This window comes from Mus caroli, chromosome 10 (assembly GCF_900094665.2).
Source record: "Mus caroli chromosome 10, CAROLI_EIJ_v1.1, whole genome shotgun sequence".
Taxonomy (NCBI): Eukaryota; Metazoa; Chordata; class Mammalia; order Rodentia; family Muridae; genus Mus; species Mus caroli.
Window position 1 is genome coordinate 37,459,985 of NC_034579.1, and position 23,912 is coordinate 37,483,896.

The 23,912-nt window shown below is 46.3% G+C and overlaps 1 long non-coding RNA gene across 1 annotated transcript in view; it reads right to left on the reverse strand.

The window, feature by feature from the left end:
- Nucleotides 1–3,052: 3,052 nt before the first annotated feature.
- Nucleotides 3,053–23,912, reverse strand: part of LOC110304099 — a 22,678-nt gene continuing 1,818 nt past the window's right edge. The window contains exons 2-4 of the long non-coding RNA XR_002379013.2: nucleotides 22,752–22,837; nucleotides 3,450–3,546; nucleotides 3,053–3,366 (exon numbers count right to left, since the gene is read on the reverse strand). This is a non-coding gene — a long non-coding RNA (uncharacterized LOC110304099). The remainder of the gene's footprint in view (nucleotides 3,367–3,449; nucleotides 3,547–22,751; nucleotides 22,838–23,912) is intronic.

Below are 23,912 nucleotides of genomic sequence, written 5' to 3' on the forward strand. Positions count from 1 at the left end.
TGAGAGGTTAAAATAACAACTTATACTCCCACAAACCGAGAAGGAGCCAGCTGACTCTGGAGCTGATTCTGGCCTTGATCTGACTCTACCGGCATGTAGATAGCTGGAGTCACAGAGACACACTAGCAAAAGTCAGAGAGTGCGGTGACGTTTCAACCTCGAGGCCTGCCTTCGTGTGGACTGCTCAGATTGCATGCAGGAGCTCTGACATTCCAGCATCCTCCTTCCACACAAGCTTCCTTCATTCTCCCTAAATTCCTGCTCACTCCATGCTCACTCCCTGCTTTTCTCACACCACAGAATTCGACATCAGGAACAGCCTTGACTTTGCTTCCCCGACTTCTCCAACAAAGAGACAACAACATTTCAGATTCTCTTAGGAGTTCTTTAGAAGTTGAACCATTTGTACGGTTAGTGAGGCTGCTTTTTATGTACACAAAAGGCATGCTGTGGTTTTCCTATAAAATAATGTCTTTATTTCCAAAAGAATAATTTTTAAAAACTAGTTTCCTTGACTGATATTTTATTAGTAGGTGTAAAAATACTAAAGATTGAAGGGAAAATAAGAGACTTGAAGTCAATCCATGGAGTTTGGTGCCAGGAAATCATTAAGATCTAAAATATCCTCATTTGTATGGCAAGGTATGAATGTAGATCTATTGGATCAAGACAGGCAAGGTGAGGGCCCAGGTAGGAAGAAAGGAAGGAGATGGCTCTGCCCTTCAGTAAGCAATGGGCCATGAAAGAGGCTAACTGAAGCAGAGTGCTCCCCACACTAGAGTGCTCTCCACCCTAGCTTGTTCCCAGCCAGCCTCTTTCTTTCGGGAACACCATCACTGAAGGACACAGGACCATGGAGTTTCTCTCTCTCCAACCTATGGTTTCCTATGACCCAAAGATCACCACACAGGCCTGGGACAAGTCCAGGAACAAACTAAGGGCCATTGTTCCCCAAATGGACACACCTTCATCCCCCTTTCCAAAGTCTCAAACCACTTTAAGGAAAGAAAAGGCTTTTTGTTCTAGTTAATGATAAAGATACATGCATGACAGGGTGGTACCTGGAAGCAAGGGGGACATCTTCTCTTCTGGACGTTACGCTGGGCGGGCATCAGGAGGAAAGAGGCAAAGAAGGGGAGAATGTTGTATGTATGTATGTAGTATGTTATATGCTGTGTGTTGCATGTTGTATGTATGTGTGTTGTATGTATGTATGTATGTATGTATGTATGTATGTATGTATGTTGTGTGTATGTTGTATGTATGTATGTATGTATGTATGTTGTATGTGCAGATACCCAGGGAAGTCAGAGAGACCCCAGACCCCTGAAACTAGAGGTAGGAACATTTGTGAACTGCCATGTGGGTGTTGGGAACCTAAATAATCAAGGTCCTCTGCAAGAGCAGAAAGTACTGTTAACCACTGCGCCACCTCTGCAGGTCCTTACCAGGGACATCTGACACAGTTCATCCTCAGGAGATGCTAAGTGGCACATTAACTGTCTTCTTAAACCCCACTCCTGACACCATCAGGACCTGTGCTGACCTTCTTGGGAAGTGCGTGTCTCATTAACTAGATCTTCCATTTATGTTGGGGGTGAGTGAAGTTGGGGGAGGGGAGCAAAGACAGGGTCATGCCATGTGGCCAGGCTCCAATCTCAAACCTGCAATGCTCCTGCCTCCTAGGCATGTGCCACCAGACCAGGGTTCATTCTCTCTCTCTCTCTCTCTCTCTCTCTCTCTCTCTCTCTCTCTCTCTCTCTCTCCCTCTCCCTCTCTCTCCCTCTCTCTCCATTTTATTTTAATTTATTTTTTACATTCCATATTCCATTCCCAGCTCCCCCATTCACCATCTGACTGCTCTACATCCCATACCTCCTCCCCACCCCACCCCATCTCCACATAAATGCCCCCACCCACACCCACCCCACCTGACCTCTATACTCCCTGGGGCCTCCAGTCCCTTGAGGGTTAGGTACATCATCTCTAAATGATCACAGACCCAGAAGTCCTCTACTGTATGTGTGTTGGGGGCCTCATATCAGCTGGTGTGTGATGTCTGGTGGTCCAGTGTTTGAGAGACCTCCGGGGTCTAGGTTAATTGAGACTGCTGGTCCTCCTACAGGGTCGCCCTCCTCCTTCTTAGCTTCTTCCAGCTTTTCCCTAATTCAGCAACAGGAGTCAGCTGCTTCTGTGCATTGGTTATGTGCAAATATCTGCATCTGACTCTTTCAGCTGCTTGTTGGGTCTTCAGAAGGCAGTCATGATAGGTCCCTTTTTGTGAGTGCTTCATAACCTCAGTAATAGTGTCAGGCCTTGGGACCTTCCCTTGAGCTGGATCCCACTTTGGGCCTGTCGCTGGACCTTCTTTTTCTCAGGCTCCTCTCCATTTCCATCCCTGTAATTCTTTCAGACAGGAACAATTATAGGTCAGAGATGTGACTATGGGATGGCAACCCCATCCCTCACTTGATGTCCTGTCTTCCTGCTGGATGTGGGCTCTATAAGTTCTCTCTCCCTACTGTCAGGCATTTCATCTGAGGTCCCTCCCTCTGAGTCCTGGGAGTCTCTCACCTCCCAGGTCTCTGGTGCATTCTGGGGGGGGGGCTCCCCAATCTCCTCTTTCCGGAGGTTGCCTGTTTACACTTTTTCGGCTTGCCCTCAGGCCCTAACATCCAGGGACAAACTGCCTTGGCAGCTACAGTTGTGGCTGGGAGCCTGGCTTGGTAGTCAGAAGGACATGGGGAAGGGGGGAGCAGAATTCAGATGTGCTTATGATAATATAGAGAGGGCAGGGTGTCCAGATCCATAGGGAGGGTCACCGGACTCCCAGACAGGCTCAGAAAGACCACCCCAGGTGTTTACAGATACTGAGACCAGAAGGGAAAAACAACTGTGCCGTACCACAGCAGGAAGCAAGGAGGCCATTCCCAACTCCACCTCACCACCATACAAACTGTAAAGTCCCTTCCCCGCCACACTAAGTACCCGGGAATGAGTAGCTTCAACGTAGAGACCAAAACAACCTTAAAGACAGCCAGCATCTGCGCCATCTGGTAGTGTCTGCTGCTGATTGGGCATGGTCTGGCTTCTCTTTCTCACTACCCAGAGAGCAGGAGGCCATGTCAGACACGTTATTTGCATGTGCAGCAAGTCAGAAGTCCTATTCTGTTCTCTCAGTCCCCTGCTCAGCTGGGCTGAGAGTGGCGTATGGTCCTGTTTATGTCCCATAAAGTATAGCATGTGGCTTTCCTGAGGACGTTGATGCGGGCATCTCCAGAGTGCTGAGTGGGTGGTCTAGCCTTCTAGAGCTGTCTTTTGGATCAGGGGAGACGTCACATTCTGACAGGACCTTCATGCTTCTCCCTGAGGTTAAACAAAAGATAAAATCAAACTTGAGCCTAGTTGGGGGTTGGTCCTCTGCACCCCTCCCTGGGGTAGGGCAGCACCTAAGTCGAAGGCCCCTGGCATGTGTCCAGTGGCTGATTCTGCCAACTCTCCTTTTGCTATCCTCATGAGATCCATTCCAGTTCATTCTCGCTTCTTCTGAAAGTTAAAAAATGACATTACAATGTTGCATAGCCTCTTCCAGTGTCTGGCATTGTTCTGGTCCTTGGGCTCTGAGTGACCCCCCAGACAAATCGTAATGTCTGCCTATTGATCCTCTATAAGTCAACCCTCTTAGAGCCTAGAAGTCACAGCAGATTGACTGGGAGGTTTCTGTGAGTTCAGCATTTTCGGCAAACATTCTTTCTTGTCTTCCAACTTGGGAGCTGGGGCAGAATTCTCTGCCTGGAGGCTGTGGACATCAGAACTGGCCATATTTAAGGATCCAAGCTAAATTTAGCCTTCCCAGCTGCCTGCTATTCCAGCAACTGAGTGTGGGCTTGCCCAGCTGTATTTTAAGCTGAGCCCCACATTTCCCTCTGTTTGATTTTGTTATGTTCTGCAAGATTTTGCTTTAACCACCAAAAATATCAAGGGTTTTCTTATGGCTTTTTAACTAAGTGGATTCAACTGAAGTGAACAAGAGCTGGCTGTCTAGCAGTAACATGATAAGCTGAGACTCGGAGGGACCTGTCCAGCTGGGGGAAATAGTGTGTATGACCCTGGGTTAATTGTCTGAGCTTGTTGGGGGTGGGGAATGGTCTTGATTGCTAATTGCATGTTCAGGAACTTTACTGTTTAAAGGCATTTCCAATGGCTTTTGAAATCCCAGCTTAAGGACAAAACAGTATACATCCTATGCTGCCATCTGCATTGGGAAGTAGAATGTATTTACATATGTAGATAGTGTTTCTGGGACTCCTCTCAGGACCTGGCAATGCTGCTGCTGTCTCTGGAGAGAAAACTGAAAGGCTGGGAGCCAGAGGATCAGGTTGGAATTCTTGTCTGTTACTGTGTTCTCATTTCCGTGTTAATGCTTTAAAGAACTCATTGTTTGCATCTAATGTCTGTCCATGGACACGTAAAACAGTGGCTTATGTATTCCATTATAAGTGATGGTAACTCAGCACCTTCTATTGTAGAAACTCTGGGGAGCCGGCAAGCTCTGTAGTATAAATGTGTGAGCATTTGTATAAGTTTGCAAGATACCTACAATGAACACACACACACATGCACGCACACACACATGCGCACGCACACACATGTGCGCGCACACACAGGGATATTGCTTATATTTTAGCACATAATTGCCTATTGGAGGGTTTAAAAATAGTATACTGAATGAAGACATTGGAAGTGTATATGCCAAGTTTATATGCCAGTGTCTCTCATGTGTATTGGTATAATGTGTTGGGTGTGTGCTGGTGTGCTTGCACGTGTGTGTGTGTGTGTGTGTGTGTGTGTGTGTAAGCCAGAGGATGCTGATGATAGGTGTCCTCTATCGTTCTCCTCCATATATTGGTCTCTCTAAACGTGGAGATTACTCAGTTAGTTAGACTGCCTGACCAAGGAGCCTCTTGGAACCAGTATTATGGATATATATCTCTGGCTTTTATATGGGGCTAGGGATCCAAAACCTAGTCCTTGGTGTTTGACAGCAAGTACTTCATCTATCAAACCATCTCCCGATCCTCAGTCTGAAAAAGTTAGTAGAACATAATTCTTCATGGAGGAATTGTGAGTAAGGGCTGGTTTCTTCTCTATTTCTGTGTGTATAAATATTTCAAGCCAACGGTTTCCCTTAAAAAGGGCTCCTGATCCGGCGTTTCCCAAACACTGTCTTACCCAGGATGTCTTTAAAGGAGTCCCCACAGGAGCGAGCCTCCCAGCGTTAATATTGGTCTCTTATTAGAGCTGCCTGGGTTTCTTCTAATTTTCACTTATTTGACATCATCCAGGAATGACTCATAGTTGCTAATGTCTTACCTTAGAGCAGCTCATTTCAGTCGAACACATGATTTATGGGCTCATTGTGGGCTGGGTGCACAGGGTTATCGAGATGAAAAAGACACAATGTAGCTCTATTCCCGTGGGAATAATGTTCCTTGTTCTAAGACTTTTATGAAGAAGGAAGCGTTTTTACATTGATGCTAAGCTTTAAATAAAGCTCTTCACACTCGTCAGCTTCATGCATGACTTCCCATCCTCCTCAAGTCTTCCCACGGGATTATTATTTTAAGTACTGTTCTACCGCTAGAAGAGGTAACCTTCAAAGGCAATTGTGATGGCGCTCGCTTACTGGAGTAGCCTTAAGCCAATAGAAGACCAGAGAGGGGGGTTGGAGAGGTGACCAGTGGTTAGCACACTGGCTGCTCTTGCAGAGGACCTAGGTTTGGTTCCCAGCACCCACGTGGTGGTTTAGCACCCTTTCTTGAGGTTCAAGGCGATCCAAGCCCACTCTGGCCCCTGCAGGCACCGCACACATCTGGGATACATACAAACAGGCAGGCAAAACAACCAAACATACAGTAAAAATAAATAAGATGTGAGGGAATAAGAGAAAAAGAGATTGATGAAGCTACCTGATCAAGAAAAAGAGAACAATTCCAAAAAATGATAACGATGTTGTTTAGTAAAGGAATCCTAGGTTCTCCTGTTTGCTTTAGCATTTTAGCCTCCTCTAGCTGTAAACTTGGGTCAGTATACTTACTGTGCCAAGAACAATCTTAAAGTTGTGTCTACAAAGAAGCTAAACTGAAATGCTTGACAGACAGTGATGCTGAGGTAGAGGAAAAAATAGGGGTGTAGGTAGGGTACCAAAGGTCTCAGGATTGGGGGAGAGGGCTGACAAGAGCCTAAGGAAACACCAAAGGCAGCCAGCTGGAAGAGGTGAAGAGAACCTAGACCTTCAAGGTTGAGTGGCACTTGGCACCCAGAAAGAGCATCTGTCTTGCTGGGTTCTTGCTGGGTCTGTCTGGAACTTCAATGACTGCATCATGGTAGCACAGGCCCAGGCTGACCCTGACACACATGTTTTATAAACTAATGCCACAGGGAGTATTGGCCTCATAGCAGCCGCCTTTCCTCAGTCCCAGTGGGCGCTCCAACAGTTACTTGGATTCGGGCTGAAATCAGCATCATTATCTATTGATAGAGCAATCACTCTGGTAATCAGCTCAGAAGCAGCATAAATCTGCCTCCTGTGTTTTGTGTGGACCTTTGCAGAAACTCTTCTGCTTCGTGTGTGTATTGGGGGCGGTGGTGCGGGAACCTGTGTCCTAGATTGTGTCAGTGGCAAAGGTGATATCTGCTATAGTTTGGATCTTGGGTGTCCACTCCAATTTCCTTTTGGTTGCTGTGATAAACTATCTGGACCATGTGCAACCTGGGAAGGAAAAGGTTTACTTGGTTTACACTTCCAGGTCACAGTCTATCTCGGATGGAAGCTGGAGCAGAAGCTTGAAGAAGAAACCATGGAAGCAAACACTTCTCACTGGCCCACTTGCAAGCCCATGCTTTTTAAGTTTTCTTAGTTATCCGGGACAACCTGACCAGGGCATGGTGTCACCTACAGTGAGTTGGACCCTCCTCCTCCATCAATTAATAATCAAGACCACACCCACATACATGCTCTTAGGCTAATAAGATCTGTGCAGTCCCGCCAACGACTCTCTTGTGAGGTGACTCTAGGCTGAGGCAAGTTGACACTGAAAGCTAATTAGACAGTGTCTCTATCTGTTGAAGGATTTCCCCTCAATCTGTACTATTAGGAGGTGATAGGATTTTTAAGGGGTGGCAGGATTAGGCCAAGGGAATCATGGCATTGAAAGAGATTGAGGGTCCTGGTCTCTACTCTCGTTACATTCTGGTCACGGACAGAGTGGCTTTTTGCTCCACACATGCTCACCCCCAGCCCAGAACCAACGGGGCTAGCCAACCATGGTTGAAACCTACAAAACCATAAACCCAAGCAAACAAGCCCTTTGTTTTTCTGAGGTGTTCCGAGAGATATCTCAGACACTTGTTTCAGTAATAGAAGGCTGAGATAATGTTACTCCTGGGGTTTTATTTCAGGAGCCTGTGGCTTTTCCTCAGACTCAGCAGTTCTGCCCTTGGCTGGCTTTGGTAAAAAAGCACACAGAGAGGACTGTGTGGCTAGGACTAAGAGCAGTGCAGCAGGGGAGTGAGCCTTTTACTCTGATAACCCAGGGGGATCGGACCCTGCTGAGAACTGTGTTAGCTTAGCAGTGGATCCTTCCCGGACTGATCCTCAGATGACACCCCCCACAGATGAGCCTTGTTCAAAGTCCCCCTAACTATGGTCCTGCTCTGTTGTACCCAGATTCCCCACCCACAGGGACAATGAATGAATAGTAAACGTGTGTTGTCTTCAGTTGCCAAATTCATGAGTTTGTTACACAGGAGCAGATAGCTGATGAATCCCTCTGTCTTCCATTTCCCAAAACAACAAATATCTTTCCAACTCCTTTGCAGCTCCTGGGCCAACTCACAGCGGCTTCTAAGCACACTCTGTCCCTTTCAGCTTTCTGCCTCACATCTGGTTCTATAGATGAACCTCGGTGGCCACGCTGGCCCTGCATCCCATGATGGAGAGCAGAGATCATCACTGCTCTCTGTGGCCACTTGATCCCTTGTGTTGGTCCTCCCTGGGCCAATCTACCTTTCCCCTCTCCGGGGCGACTAGTCTACATCTTACCTCCTTCTCATATCTCTACCACCCTCTCCTGCATCCTGTGTTTACTGATGAATTTGCTTCGTGTTTCACAAGGAGGCAGATGGGTACCCTTACACCCACCCTGTACCGCTTAACTAATCTGCGCCTATATCCAGTTCATCCCCGCCCTGCCCCCCAGACATATTTCTCTTAACTTTAATTGTTGGGACCTTACCGAAGGTCACTTTCTACCAGTGTGAAAGACTCACAGATCCAAGTCCAGAACTTTCTATGGCTCTTGAAAGTTGAGTTTGTCTCTCTACTGGGTTCTATCCATCCATACAGACCAGCATTCTGAAGGGAAACCCCCTGCTGGGCTCATCTTCTTCTCCTGCAGTGCTGTGCTATGTTCATAGTCTCCTGTGAAGTGGAATCCCTCCACTATCTTCTCTCTCTCTCTCTCTCTCTCTCTCTCTCTCTCCTCTCTTGAATCCCCTTTCAGTCAGGCTTCCCCCCACCCACCACACTGCCCTTGTCAGGTCACCAATGACCTCCATGTGGCTGCATCCAGTGGACAACCCTCAGACTTTGTCTGCCACACTCAGCAATGGCTGCTCCTCCCTTGAAGACTTTCTTCCCCTACCTTTGGGGTGTAATATCCAACATAAATTCAAGGCTACCCAGTACCTTCCCCCTTCAAAAGGACTTTCCAAACTGTACTAGCAGGCCAAGTACAGAGTCAGATAAAAAGCTGGCTGATTAAACAAATATACAAACACAGTTTTAACGGTCAAAATTACTAAGCTTCCAAAACAAGATTTACAAGTCCCCTGCCCAGCCTCACACTAAAAACCTCAAGGACAGACAAAATGAGAGTCACCCTATACAAACCAACCAATGTCTAAAAAGGTTATTGGCTACAATTAAAATAAGCCAAACTGCCCTGGTGCCTATACCTGGCCCTTACAAAGGTATAGAAAGTGTGTTCTTTCTTTGTTCTGTGTCTCTCCTCTGGCCTGCATGCTGAGAGGGGGTTCCCCCAACATGTTGGGTAAGTAAAATCCTCATGCATTTTGCAACAATGACGGTCTCTGTGGTCTTTGTGGGTGAGGGTCTTTTGACAAGCTACAACAGGGGCACGTCTGACCTCTGGTTTCTCCCCCGTGACTAGTCGTTCTTTCTCACCCCCACTTTCCTGCCAGGAGCCCTGAAGCTCGGCCCTCAGGATCCTTTTCTCCCTGTATCTACTCTACATGCTCCAGCCCCTTCTCACAACCTCAGCACCACCCATGCGCTGAGAACAGCAGTGTTAGGTGTCCAGCCTGGATCGCTCCCAAGCTGTGTGCTCCCGTTCCAACCACCTACTCAACATCTGCACTCGGATGTCGAAGAACATTTCAAAATCCTTGTGACTAAAACTGAACTAACTTCTACCCAGTGCCACTTCTTTTGAGGTTGGCGCCCCACAACTCCATCTTCCCAGATGTTGATAACAGTACCAGGACAGTATCTACTTGTCCTGGATCCTTGTCTCACACGCTCATGGACTCACTTGCAAAATAAATTGGGAACCTATGTATCCTCTCTTCATCTCTTTCCCTGTCACCATGCCAGCCCAGGCCACCTGTCACCTGTCACCCCAGTAGCTTTCCTCTATTCTCCTAGCTTCTGCCACGACCCTTCATTAGGCTGCTCCCACCATAGACAGCAGACTGGTCAGTTTAAAGGATAAATTGCATTACTCCCCTAATCAAACTTTAGAAGCTTCCATCCATCCACTCACCGTGAAAGCCAGTCCTGCGGTAGCCTGTGATAAAGCGGTGCATGATCTGTCCACTGCGCCCCCCCTGTCATTATTTCTCTGAAGTCCTCTGACCCTCTTGTTCATTCTGTTCCAGTCACAATCCCCTCCTTGTTCGTCCTCTAAGCACAGGGAAGCTTTTGTTTCCGTTCTGTGTGCATCCTTCTTCCCGTGTGCATCCTTCTTCCCGTGTCCACAGACAACCTGCACCTCCTCAAGGCCTTATGCCCACCTGAGATCTCAGCAAGGCTGGCCCTAACTGGCCCTGTTGAGAACGGCTGCCCAGTCTTCTCTTTGTTCTGCCTTTCTTTTATCTTTCACTTTATCGCCCAATCAGGTTATAGCTTACTTATTTCCTAATTGTTACCTGCCTACTCCACAAATCACAACCTGCCCTAGAGCAGAGACATTTGACTAAGAGTTTACTTCTGCACCATCATTGGTGTGTCTGGGCACCTGGTAAATATTCAACAATAACAAAAAAAGACACAGGACCCATGTCATATTAGTGTTAAAAGATGTCTGCCCTTGGTCTTGAGAGGTCTTGAGGTTATAGCAATGGAGACGATAGTAAGTCTGACAGCTGGACTCCTAGTTGATGCCTACACACTTGACCTTATTCCGGCGAGCCTCATACCGACATCTCTCGTCTCCACATTCATACTTCAAGCAGCATAATTAAGCCATCTACATAACTTGATGCCTTATGATACTTTTTATAATTTTCATAGACATCATAGGGTATTACTGTTGGCTGACAGACGATTCTGTTAGGCTCATCACCAGACGCTCCTCCCAGGGACTTAGGCTAGCATCATCACCAGACACCTGCCAGAAGCAAGCCAGTGCAGCAGGGGCAGCGTATAAAGAGGACTGTTTGCTACCCCAGACTCCGTTCTTTCTCTTTTTCTCTCTGTTCCCACATGTTCTCTCTCTCTCTCTCTCTCTCTCTCTCTCTCTCTCTCTGTGTGTGTGTGTGTGTGTGTGTCCCCTTCTCTGTCCCCCCTTTCTCTGCCTCTACTTCCTTTCCAGGTCCCCACTCCCTTCCCCCACAACAAATCTTCTTTATAGTAGGTCTGTGGCATGGTGTTATTTCTCAGGGGGATACTTTGACATGGGCCAGCCAGGTACCTCTTATCCCACAGCCACATTATATAACACAATATTTCATAACAATTCCTCCCCAGCCATCCTGATCTGCTTTCTCAACTGATCTGCCACACTTGTGCAAATGTGCACTGAGTCTGTCCTATGCCAGATGCTGATACCTAAGATGATGCAAGTATGAGGTGACAGGCACTGAGGCAGAGGACAGGATGCTAAAGTTCCTCTTTCTTTCCTCTTTTCTCTTTCTTTCATTGTTGTTGAGCTCTGCATAGCTCTGGCTGTCCTGGAACTTGCTCTGTAGAGCAGGCTGGCCTTGAACTCACAGAGATCTGCCTGCCTCTGTCTTCTGAGTGCTGGGATCAAAGGCATGCGCCAACACTGCATGGCAAGTGTAAGTTGAAACATCTATGTTTTAGATTGTCAAAATGCTATATGCTCCTATAAACAGTTTGATTCATGAGACAGAACAGAGGTGACGGTCGCCTGTAACTCCACATCTGAGAGAGCTGCTGCTTCCGGGGGTAGGGCACATGTTCTCCCTGGCATTTTCCCACGAAGGTTTAGAGACAGCCAACATGTAAGGACTTCTTAGTGTGTTCACAAACAGCGTGCCTTGTGCACATGCTAGAGCGGTATGTAACTCATTTGCTCTCACAGGGGTCCTGTGAGGCAGGTACTCGTGTTAGCCCCTGTCACAGGCAACGGACCTGAGGTTCGATATGGCCCAATCAGACCTCAGAGCTGCGAGGGGTCCATCAGCCTAGACGGAGCTATGAGCCCGATAACAGCAACTCTGAGTTCTTGACACGCCTTCCAGGGACTTGTCTGACTTAGGTGTAGGGGTGGGGATGGGGATGAACAAAAATGCAGACACAAGGAGAGGAGTGCTGGGAATTGAGTGGACTAGGCTCTGAGATAAAGAAACTACAGCCCTACCACCCCCCACATACCTCACCCATCCTCACCCCACTCCACTCCCACCTCACCCCACCCCCCACCCCACCCCAGAGGCTCACTGTGCTCATTACACAGAGCTGAAGGAGGAGGTAAGGCTATTACATCCAGAGAAACAAACAAGCGGGCTTGATGCTGTACTCCTGGGCCATGGAGGCAGTTTTTGCTAATCTCTCTAGGAGCAGTCTCTTTAGGATCAGCCTTCAGGATGTAAATATCTACGGGGAGAAAGCTATGGTGGACATTTTCTGCACACACTACCAACATTTGCACTCGAGCTGGCTTTGCCACGCCCCCTGTCCCCCAGTCTCACTCCCCAGAGGTTTGGTCATTTTGGCATGGCCTGAGTATGTGAGATCCCTGGCATGGCCTTGTCCAGGTCAACAGGATACACTCACCCGGGGCTTCCTCTGCTCCCTACACAAACCTCTTAGAAACTGTCTATTACAAAGGTTCAGCTCCTGCTTATGACAATGGCGTTTCTACCACAAATCAGCCCTGGTTCTGCACCAAGCTCTCCTTTGGCCAAGGCCCAAACTGAGGCTATTACAGTTCCTGAATCCAGCAGTTCTCTGGTTATCAGAGAATATGGGAGAAAGCAAAGGTGGCTCTCAAAAGCTTCTACTTGGAGCTAGGCAGAGGCGGCTCATGTCCCTAACCCCAGCAAGCCTATCTCTGTGACTCCAAGGCTACTCTGCTCTACAAAGTGAGTTCTTGGGCAACCAGGGCTACAGAGAGCAAAAACTAACCAAACAAAAAGCTTCTACTTGGAAGAGACATGGTCTATTGCTATGTATTGTGATGTTAAATATCTGCCTCAAGGTCTGGTTCCCTCCAGGAATGAGGAAATCCTCCTGCACACCAAGTGATGCTATGCAAACCTACTCCTTAATTTAAAACTGTTGGTTGAATAAAGATGCCTACAGCCTACAGCTGGGCAGAAGAGAAGTAGGCAGGATTTTGGTTCCCAGGCTTGGGGTTAGAGGTAGGACCACAGAGAAGGGAGGAGAAGAGAGAGGAGACTCCGTGGGGTAAGGGATCGTGAGACCTGGCCATGAGGGCTGGTTAGGTGAAGTAAGAGCGGCTCAGGCAGAACGTGGCAAGTCCTACCTTGGGGTTATTGGCAGAGAAATAGACATAATAGCATAGAAGGCAGATCCTGCCCAACTCTAGTGCTTTAAGGCTTATTGCAATCATAAAAGTTTTATGTCTTTTATTTGGGAACTGAATGTCATGAGGTAGGGTAGAAACCCCTGATTGAGATTAAGTAATTACTACAACAGACAAGAATCACTTCCCTCGTTTTATTAGTCAACGTAGGTCATGTGACCAGCCTGGTATTAATGAACAGCAGAGAATAATCTTCCCTTAGGGAGAAACAGTAACTATTTGCCAGTAACACACTCCACTGACAGCTCTGACATGGGATTTTAACCCCATCTGTCTGAAATAGTTTTTTATCCGATTTGTAATGGCTCTCTTGCTCTACTGTTCGTTTAGACTAAGTGTCGCTTCGAGGCTACAGAGGTTTATAGGGCTTCTGTATTGTAGACCATTTCCCTTTGCACCTGCTGAGATCCAACACAGAGCCCCCCCCCCCAGCCTGTCCTCAGTGCTCTGGTATCGAGTTATGAGTGACATTCAGCGCACACATGCCGTTACTTGTACACACACCTGTTTCCTTCACTCCCCACTGAACATCCTGAAGTATCTCCATGTACAGATAAGGCCTTTTTCTCTGCCTCATCCCTGGTGTGCCCACACAGATATGACACTGTCTGTTGACCCTGCAGTGTGCAGTTATTTCCTTTGACACTTCACTGCCAAGACTGAGGGCTTTTGGAACATTTACATCTGGTGACCTCTTCAAAGTTCACAGAGAACTTGCTGTCTAAAGGGATGTTGAATTCTGTCTGCAGTCCTAAGCAAGGATGGTGGGAGGCATCTTTAGTCCCAACACTTGTCTTAAAATTACAGTGGCAAAAACCACACAAAGAAAAAGAGTAGATAAATATGAATTATGTCTTCTCATTCCTTAAAGATTTATTATTGCAGAATAAACAAGCAAATAGAGCAACCCTTCTAAATCCATAACGCCATCATGTGTCCTCTCCTCGCTGTGGCAAAAGTTCCTGTATGAATGGGTAGCTTGGCTCGTCCAGAATGGAGCGGTTAAAATAGACCGGGGCTGAAGCCTGAAATAGCGGCATAGTGATTGGTACTGAAGAGAGGGCTTCCGTGTGGCCCCAGACACAGAGAACACTCTCAAGGTGGAAAGTTCCTTTTCATGTGCTCAAAATGTACTCATTAAAATTTTATATTTATATTTACTTTATGTGTATGAGTGTTTGCCGTGTGTGTGTGTGTGTGTGTGTGTGTGCGTGTGTGTGTGTGTGTGTGTGTGTATGTGCATGCCTGGTGCCTGCAGAGGCCAAAGAGGGCATCAGATTCCTGGAACCGGAGTTACAGATGGTTATGAGCACCAGTATGGGTGCCAGGATCGGAACCCCAGTCTTCTGCTAAAACCACCAGCGCCGTTAAACAGCTGAGCCATCTCTCCAGCCCTAGAAGTTTTGTTTTGAAGAGTGCCACCACAAATTGGCAATGGGAAATTGCAAGAAAGCCTGTTGCTAATGTAAAGCCCATGGCCATCTGGAGGAAAAGCCACCTTCCCAGGTGGGCTGCTCCAGGTTCTGTAGCCCTGGGCAGAGTCACCTGGACACGGGTCTCTAGTGCCTCTGGTAATTAACACCCCATTACCAGCAGGCACCGGGGATCTTGAATGAGTTCCTGTGTCTGTGGCATCCCAGGGAGATACTATGGACAAACGGACAAATGTTGCACCTTCAGTTCTCCCAAAGCCAGCTGTAAGTCCAGGAGGCGCTTTGGGAAAGTAGGGGTGAGTGAAGCCAAAACCAAGCAGGCAGAACAACTTTTGCAAACTAGATGCGTTTGTACTGGTAGCCCACCGGGGGTTCCCTTCCCTAGCCTCTCAGTAGCACAGCCCCTCTGTAGCCCACAGTAGCACAGTGCCCCTCAGTAGCACAGTCAGATTTCAGCCCCTACCCCCATTATGCTGTGTGATGAAGCTCCGCCTCAGTGTGAGCAGTGTCTGCTGTGGGGACCCAGGCTGGGGTGAGAAGCCTGCAGTTGATCTGGCCACAGGGATCGTTATCGCTGCTCGCCACGCCACTTCCCGTCACATATCCTGCGCCCGTGCTGTGTCAAGACCAACTTGCTGTTTTCAAGTGTTTCGGCAATCTTTTCCTGAGCCACATTTGCTCATGCTGCGAAATGGCCTGTAAAACTCCACTTGGGTCTACTGGAGCTTCCGGAGAAGGGAGCAAAAGCAGTTCTTTTCTCAGGGACCCAGAGGCAGCCCGGCTTTCCCATGACACCCCAGCCAGGACAAACTGGACCAGGTCTCAGGAGTTTATCTAAGTAAAGATCCACGAAGCAGAAAGACAGCAACAAGAGAAAACCTAATCAAATAAAAAATATAGGTCAGGGAGATGACTTGCCGTATAAAAGCACTCATTAGTGAGCCTAACGCCCGGAGTCGAGTTCCCAGAGCCCCCATGGGAAGCTGGACCACGAACATTTGCAATCCTGGACCCCTCCCCTGAGCAGGGAGACAGATAGGGAATCAGGCAGAGCTCACTGGGCAGCAAGCCCGATGTACAATGAACAGCATCAGAAACAAGGGAGGGGCTCCTTCGAAAGGTGAAAGGCGAGAACCTAGAACTGATAATGGTTGCACAGTAGGGTGCACACACCCCTTCCCCAATAAACATTAAATATATCTGCTTACACATTATATAAGTACATAAATACATACTACCATCCCTATCCTCACACAGTTTTGCTGCGGATGCTCTTCTGTAGCCATTTCTTCCTCTCTGTGCTGTGGAGGCAGTGGGGGTGTCCTGCACAGGTGGCATAGTGACCCGCCCAGCTTCCAGCTTAACCTCAGTCCAGCTCCTCGGAAATAATGCAATCTGACAAGATTTCTCTTTTCTTTCTCAGCCCTGCTTGCTTACATCATCCATCTTGGATTTAAATAGCCAGCGGAGCCACGTTTTCCTGGATACAACCATCAGATTAGCCATCTCACCAGCCAGCCCCTGCTTTCTGAAAAGGCAGGTGACAGGGGTTCGGAGCCAATGGCTGCCAGCATCCAACAGTTGCTGGGGGCCAGCACATTTACTGTCTTTTGTTGTTGTTGTTTGTTTGTTTGTTTTTTCGAGACAGGGTTTCTCTGTGTAGCCCTGGCTGTCCTGGAACTCACTTTGTAGACCAGGCTGGCCTTGAACTCAGAAATCCACCTACCTCTGCCTCCCAAGTGCTGGGATTAAAGGCGTGTGGCACCACTGCCTGGCACATTTACTGTCTTAAAAAGGAGAAAATATAGATGCACAAGAGATGCACAATGAGTAGCCGCAACTGCGTGTTAATTGTGCTATGGCTTGGGCATACAGGGAAAAGACATTGCATATTCTTCATTACCTCCAAGCCAGCAAATAGAGTATACAGTTAAACTCAGCCGCTGATAGGATAATTCCAGCTCAGAGGGGAAAAATAAAAATAAAAAATTAATAATAAACCCCCAGAAACTCCAGCCACTCCCGTTCATTCTGAGGGAATGTTAGCAGCGTCTTTGGGGCTATGAAGTGTGGCAGGTCAAGCTGAGTTTAATTCCATGGTGCTGGGCGTCAAACACTCATTTTAACACTTTAAATTATTAGGTAAGCCCGTCTGTTAAGATGCCACTGTTTTTATTAAGAACTCTAGCCAGGAAAGGGGCTGTAAGAGAAAACTGGTCTTGGAAGGTTAGAGGACCAATGTAACTCATTGGAATCTCGTCACACTAGGATTCTAATTAAGTGAAAGTAGAGGCCCCAGAGAGCATGTAACAGGCGAAAGAGCAGGAGGCTGGATTAGATCCTCCAATCACAGTCCAAAGGGAAAGAAGAGAGCAGACATGCAACCTGAAAGTGTACACGATGCTGGTGAGAGGGGCATGGAGAGAACTGGCTCCCACACCAGGAAGACACCGTGGAGCTCCCTCAGAGGGTATCTAAGAGAGAGAAGCTGTTATCAAAAGTGTGAGGTATCTCATGACGAAAGAGTGTATCTCAGAAGAAGCTCTAAAAGAAAGCATCATGGGAATGCTACACATGCATGCACACATGCATGCACACATGCATGCACACATGCATGTACACAAGCAGGCACACATGCTCACACACATGCAGGCACACATGTTCACACACATGCACATGCACACATGCATGCACACATGCTCACACACATGCATACACACATGTACGCACATACACATGCATCCCTTCTGTGGTGGTTTGAATAAGAATGGCCCCCATAGGCTCATATGTTTGAGTGTTTGGTCCTCGTTTGGTGGGTTGTTTGGGAAGGATAAAGAGGAACGGCCCTGTAGGAGGAGGTGTGCCCTTGTGGTTGGAGATGTGTCACTGGGAGTGGGCTTTGAGGTTTCAACAGACCACCATCAGCGCCCTCTGCCCCTGCTACCTGAGGATCAATAGAAAGCTATCAGCTACCGCTCCAGCACATGCCTGAGTGCTCTCAGGCCATGCTCTCTGCCATGATGAGAATGGACTAAGCCTCTGAAACTGTAAGCCAGCCCCAATTAAATGTTCCCTTTTGTAAGAGTTGCCTTGGTCATGGTGTCTCTTCACATAGAATCGTAACTATGACACCTTCAAACATGAAGTTCAAAGCTCATGCTGGTTTCTAGCAAGGGAAACTACTCCCTGTGAAATTACTTCCCAATTGATTAGCTACTTCAGTCAGGTCTATCCGGCCTAGGCTGTCATCCTGGAGCTAACACACACCCTTTCTCTAGGCTCACAGACAGATGCTGCCAAAACAAGGAAGTGAGAATTGACTCCTGAAAGTTATCCTTAGACACATGTGGCACACACAAGCCTGCCTACCCATTACACACTTTGTTCTTACCATGTGTTCCTTGCCAGGAGGTCTGTCTTCCCATAGGTCCCAAGGGATGGGGCCAATCAGCCATGAGCTGAGGCTGCCGAACTCTGAGCCCAAATAACCTTTATTTCTTTGTAAGTTGACTCTCTCCAGTGTTCTCTTACAGTAACAACAAGCCAACTGTCTCCTCTCTCTTTTCCCTCTTATCGCCAAAGTGCTCAGAAAATGTGCAGGAAGAAAAAGGGGGAAGGCAGTAATGGAGAAACCTGTTGTCCATGGAATTATTTAGACAAGCTTGGCTGCCTGGCTTTTTAAACTGCTCTGTTTCCAGACGCATACCTCTAAGCAAGGTGCTCAATGGCTTGTTTACAGGACTAACATTTATTCTAAAGAATAAATTTAATGTGTACATAAATGTAGGAGCATATATTAAAAATAGGCTTAGCGTGCCACCGGATACTGTGCTATATGACATACGCATACTATGATTTACTAACATCCAGCAACGATGGAGTCACCATTCCGTATGTGGATCAGGCATTCTCTGTGCCCTGGTTAGTGATGGTTCATGTACTGTTGTGTTGCAGGGAATGGGCGAAATAGTATTGTGTAGTAAAGATGGGGTGATAGGGTTCTTCATGGCCTTCCAAGGAAAAGACTTGAGTGCACTGCACACATATGTACATTAGTCACGCTAACGTGCTTGTAGGGAACTCCCAGTTCTCATCATGACTACAGAGGAAGAATCGACTAGGACAGCCTGGTCGGGGGAATGGTCACCACAGCACCCACAGCGGGAGGCAGACCTTTTGGAGACCCTGACTGCCCTCACCATAGGCAGAACAGTTCCTGCATCAGTGTATCATGGCCTTCCAAGGCACTCATTCATCTTACACAGATTTGATTTAGAGGATTCTGCCAGACAGAATTAAATATATTGCTTTGAAAAATTGCAGGGAGCCTAAACTTATAACAGTTCCATTTTGATTGAATCAATTTTTCTAAGCATTTATCTTTAAGAGTTTTGAAGTCCATCTATAGCAGTGGTTCTCAATCTGTGGGTCACGACCCCTTTGGGGGTTGACTGACCCTTTCATAGGGGTTGCCTAAGACCATCTGTATATCCAATATTTCCATTATAATTCACAACAGTGGCAACATTATACTTATGAGGTAGCAATGAAGTAATAATTTTATGGTTGGGGCCTACTACAACATGAGGAACTGTATTTAGGGGTTGGAGCACTAGGAGGTTGAGAGCCATTGGTCTATAGTGTGTGCCTCCCCGGTAAACTTTATGTAACAAGGAAGCGCTAAAAGGGATCCTAGGAGTGGTTTACTTGGGGCCATCAACAGCTGTCCAAGGGGAATGATGTCGAAGAAAGGGCATGAAGTATCACTCACCACAGACATTTCCACAAGCAGTGATTCCCTCCCATAAACTGAATTCATTATAAACCAGTGGGTCCTGGAGAGGTGAAAACCGCAGTGAAAGGTTATGAGGGGATGTGACCAGAAGACAGCAAATATTCATAAGGGGACCCCAGGATGCCACCCAGTAAGAGTATGAGATGACTTACTATTCTTTATTCTCCGCCTCTCCGCCTCTCGAGTGCTAGGTCCAAAGGCAATAGTGGTGTACCACTACTGCCTGATCTACAGAGCCAGTTCAAGGCAGCTGCCTGAAACAGTGACCAGCCCCAGGCTCAGTGAGATGCCCTGTCTGAGGTAATGAAGTATAGAGGAAGGCACCCAGTGGGCTCCTCTGACCTCCACATGCTCACACATAGATGGGTGTACTCATACACATGTGCGTCCTACACACAGCACATAGCTACACAATATACACACACACAAACGTACTCCTACAGATCAATGAAATGGACTTAGAGTCCACAAGCACTTCATTTTTAAAATAATATTTTGCATTTCAATAACACGAGAAATTATTCTTATAAAATTAAATTTAGTCAATATTTTTATTTATTTTAATAAAAACAACTCAACAATAGCTACCTTACATAAATATATTTTATGTACTACAAATTTTCTATCAATTGATTTTTGATAAGAACATAAGACATTTAATAAGGAAAGAAAAATCGTTTGTTTGTTTGTTTTTTAATTGTGTAGTAGCTTTGCACCGTGGTAGTTTTGCTATAATCATGTGTCTGGTAAGGGGTATATATTTACAGTAAGTACCAAACCCTTGGGGCTTGGCATAACTCAATGGTAGGAAGCTTTCTTGTATATGCAAGGCCCTAAGTTCTCCCTCTCCCACACCTCGAACCCCGATAAGCAACAACAGCAAAAGAAAACTCTCAAAGCAACATGGAAGAGATAAGATGTTTACAAAACAAGCAAAGGGGTCTGCTCTCCACTTCCAGCACCCGGAAGGCAGAGGCAGGCAGGTCTCTACTGCCTGGACCACAGAGAAAGTTCCCGGCCAGACAGGGTTACTCAGTGAGAGCCTGTCTGTAAGGGAGGGAAACAGAGGAGGAGGGGAAAGAAGGCGAAGAAAATGAGAGGAAGGAGGGAGGGGGGAGAGCAAGGGGAGACAAGGGGGGGAGAGAGAGAGTGGGAAAGGAAGAGAGAGAAGGAGGGAGGGAGGAAGAGAGAGGGAGGAAGAAGGGAGGAGAGAGGGGGAAGGGGGAGGGAGAGAGAGAGAGAGAGAGAGAGAGAGAGAGAGAGAGAGAGAGAGCACTTTATTTCTAAAAAAATATACAAATAGCCACTGGACCCCTGAAACTATGCTCTATATTTTAGTCTTTAGGAAAGCAGAAATTAAAACTACAATGTGATATCATTTCATACGCACTCAGAAAGACAGCAATAAAAAAGAATAGATGGTATCAAAAGCAATCTGGCAGCTCCTCAGAAAGCTGAGCTGAGCTGCCATTTGTATGAATAATTCCACTCCTGTTCCCCAAAGAAGTGAAATACACGTGTCCACATACCCCACCAATCAACACTCACGGTAGTGTTACCCAAAACAACTAAAAAGTGGAAACATCTCAAATGTTATCATTTGACAAATGGATCCAAGTTGGTCCCAGTGACCAACTTCCACCAGCAAGGCCCCTCCTCCTAAAGGTTCCTTAGCCTAGGCATTTGCCACTATAGAGTGTGTGTGCGGCTATACAAATACATTTTGAAAAAACATGCCAATGAAGTCAACTACAAACAAAACAAAACAACAAAAACTTCCTATTTTGTATGATTCTATTTTTTTTCCTTTTCCCATTTTTGAGGGGGGAGCTTGGGTTTTGGGATGGTTTTTTGAGGGGGGGGGTTGTTTGGGAGGTTTTGTTGTTTGGTTTAGGCAGTTTGTTTGTTTTTGTTTGTCTGAGACAGAGGCTCAGTATGTAGCTGTGGACAGCCTGGAACTCGCTGTGCAAGCTCTGGAGATCTGCTTGCCTTTCAAGTGCTGGGATCAGAGGTGTGTGCCACCACACCCTGCTGGGATCAGAGGTGTGTGCCACCACACCCTGCTGGGATGAGTCTGCTCTACAACTCTGAACATACTAGACATCACTGAAGCACAAGTGTGAATGGGTGAAGTGTGTGCAAATCATATCTCAATAGAGATGATTCAATCACTTAAGAAAGATTTATTTTATTGTTTACTAAGTGTTTGCATGCATGTGCTCGTATCCAAGGTCTCATGGTGGCCAGAACAGAAGCTGGAGGGGAGATTGTGAGGAGCCAGGATCAGGTTCTGGGACTCAGACGTCTACCCCCTGTAAAGTTCACAAGCACTCTTAACTTCTAAGTCATTTCTCCAGCTCCAATAAACATTTTTTAAAGCAACAGAGAATTAAAATAGTGACCATACATACAAATCTAAATAAGCATGCCATACAGCATTGAAGAGGTCACTACAGACACAGGGGCCAGAAACGCCAGAGCCGTGATGTGTGAAGGAAGGACACTTAGGGACCAGACAGTCTAAGTGCCTTGTTTTGTTTGCAAGGAAAATAAGGATATTATTTAACTACAAGATTGTTGGACAGAATGCTTAGCAAATTAAGAGGGGGAAAGGTACAAAACCAGAAATACAATTATTGATCAGATTCACAGAAGGCAGAACAGGAAAAGAATTAACAGAAAGCACAAAATAAGATTAAAGAATTAATCCATCACAGCACAAAATCACAATAATGTAAAAGGACTAAATTAAAGCCCGAGACTTAGATTTAAGTCAATTAAAAGGCTGATTTCATTTAAGTTAACTGAGCTCCATGCTATGTTTTATTTATTGCCTTTTCTGTTTACATTGGGAATTAGAATAAAATCACATTCAAGTATTTTTCCTTGCCTTTTGACTTTAAGTGAGACACTCTTTGTATCTCACCATTAAAAGTGTTTTAGGGTCAAGAAACCTTGCAGCTCTTTCAGAGCGACTAGCCTGGCAGGGATGTGGCTGCTATCCTTGAACTCTGTACACAGTGAATTATCATTTAAGAGTGAGGATGTGATTTTAAAGCTATGACATTTCAACACTATCTTTAAAAAACAACAACAAAAAAAACCCTATAAGTACACAGGGATAAAAATCTAACAGGAGATGGAAAAAAAATCTTTTATGGAGAAAGCTCCTAAACTCCTGTGAAAGATCTAGAGACAAGCTACGAAGATGGAGAGATGTGCTCCTGTGTGGAAAGAGAACAAGTGCTCTCAACCGCACAAGATTCCCCGTCTTCCGAAGTGTCCATTACACATTTAATACATTTTACTCAAGATCTCTGAGGAATTTCTTCACTGACTTTAATAAGAAGATTGGAAAATTCATTCAGGAGAACAATAGGCCCCCGAGTAGCCAAAGCAATTCTGAAATGATACATAGAAATAACTCACCCACAGACATCAGGACACACAGCAAAATGACAGCCATTAAAGAACCCCTGTGACAGATTTGGATGAATAGAATGATGGGACATTTTCTGAAAAAAAAAAAAAAGAAGAAGAAGAAATTAGAATTTGGAATGTGACAAGTAACATTTCAAATCATCAGGGAAAGGAAGGCTACTCAATCAACGGCAACCAGGTTTTGACGCGTAGTGGGTTTCCTTGCTTATTTTTTGTGGGTCTACAAAATCGAAGCCAAGGCCACTGAGCTAAGTATATTTCTAAAGAAAAAAAAAAACAAACAAACAAAAAACTAGATTCATAGGCTGGGTCCAGTGGCACATGCCATTAATCCCAGCTCTCGGGAGGCAGAGTCAGGCAGATCTCTTGTGAGTTGGAGAATAATCTGGTCTTCGTATCAACTTTTAGTACAGGCAGGACTACATAAACAGACTGTTTCAAAAAAATTTTTTTTTAAAAAATTCATGTGTCACCATGCTGCTGAGTTTTTGTCGAATTGATACAAACTAGAGTCACTTGGGAGAAGAAAGCTTCAGAGAGGAACTGCCTCCATCAGATTGGCCTGTAGGCATGGCTGCAGGGCATTTTCTTGATGAATGCTTGAAATGAGAGGGCTCAACTCCTGTTGGTGCTACTGCCCCTGGGCAAATAGTCCTGAGGGATATAAGAAAGCCAGCCAAGGAGCTGGAGAGATGGCTGAGCGGTTGAGAGCACTTGTTCTTGCGGAGGACCTGGGTTTGATTCCCAACACCCACATGGTGGCACACAACTATCTATACCTCCAGTTCCAGGGGTTATGACGCCTCTTCTGACCTCTGCAGGCACCAGGCACACATGCAATACACAGGTATGCATGTGTGTAAAACATGTGTACATATAAAATAAATTTCTTTTAATTAAAGAAAGAAAGCCGAGCAAGCCATGGATGAGAGCAAGTCACTAAACAGTGTCCTCCATGCAGTGTTCACAATCTTCCCAATGCTGCAAACTTTAACATGATTCCTCCTGTTGTGGGGACTCCCCCACCCCCATAAAATTATTTTGTTGTTGAAGAATACCGAATGGCAGAGAAGCACCTGAAAAAATGTTCAACATCCTTAATCATCAGGGAAATGCAAATCAAAACAACCCTGAGATTCCACCTCACAC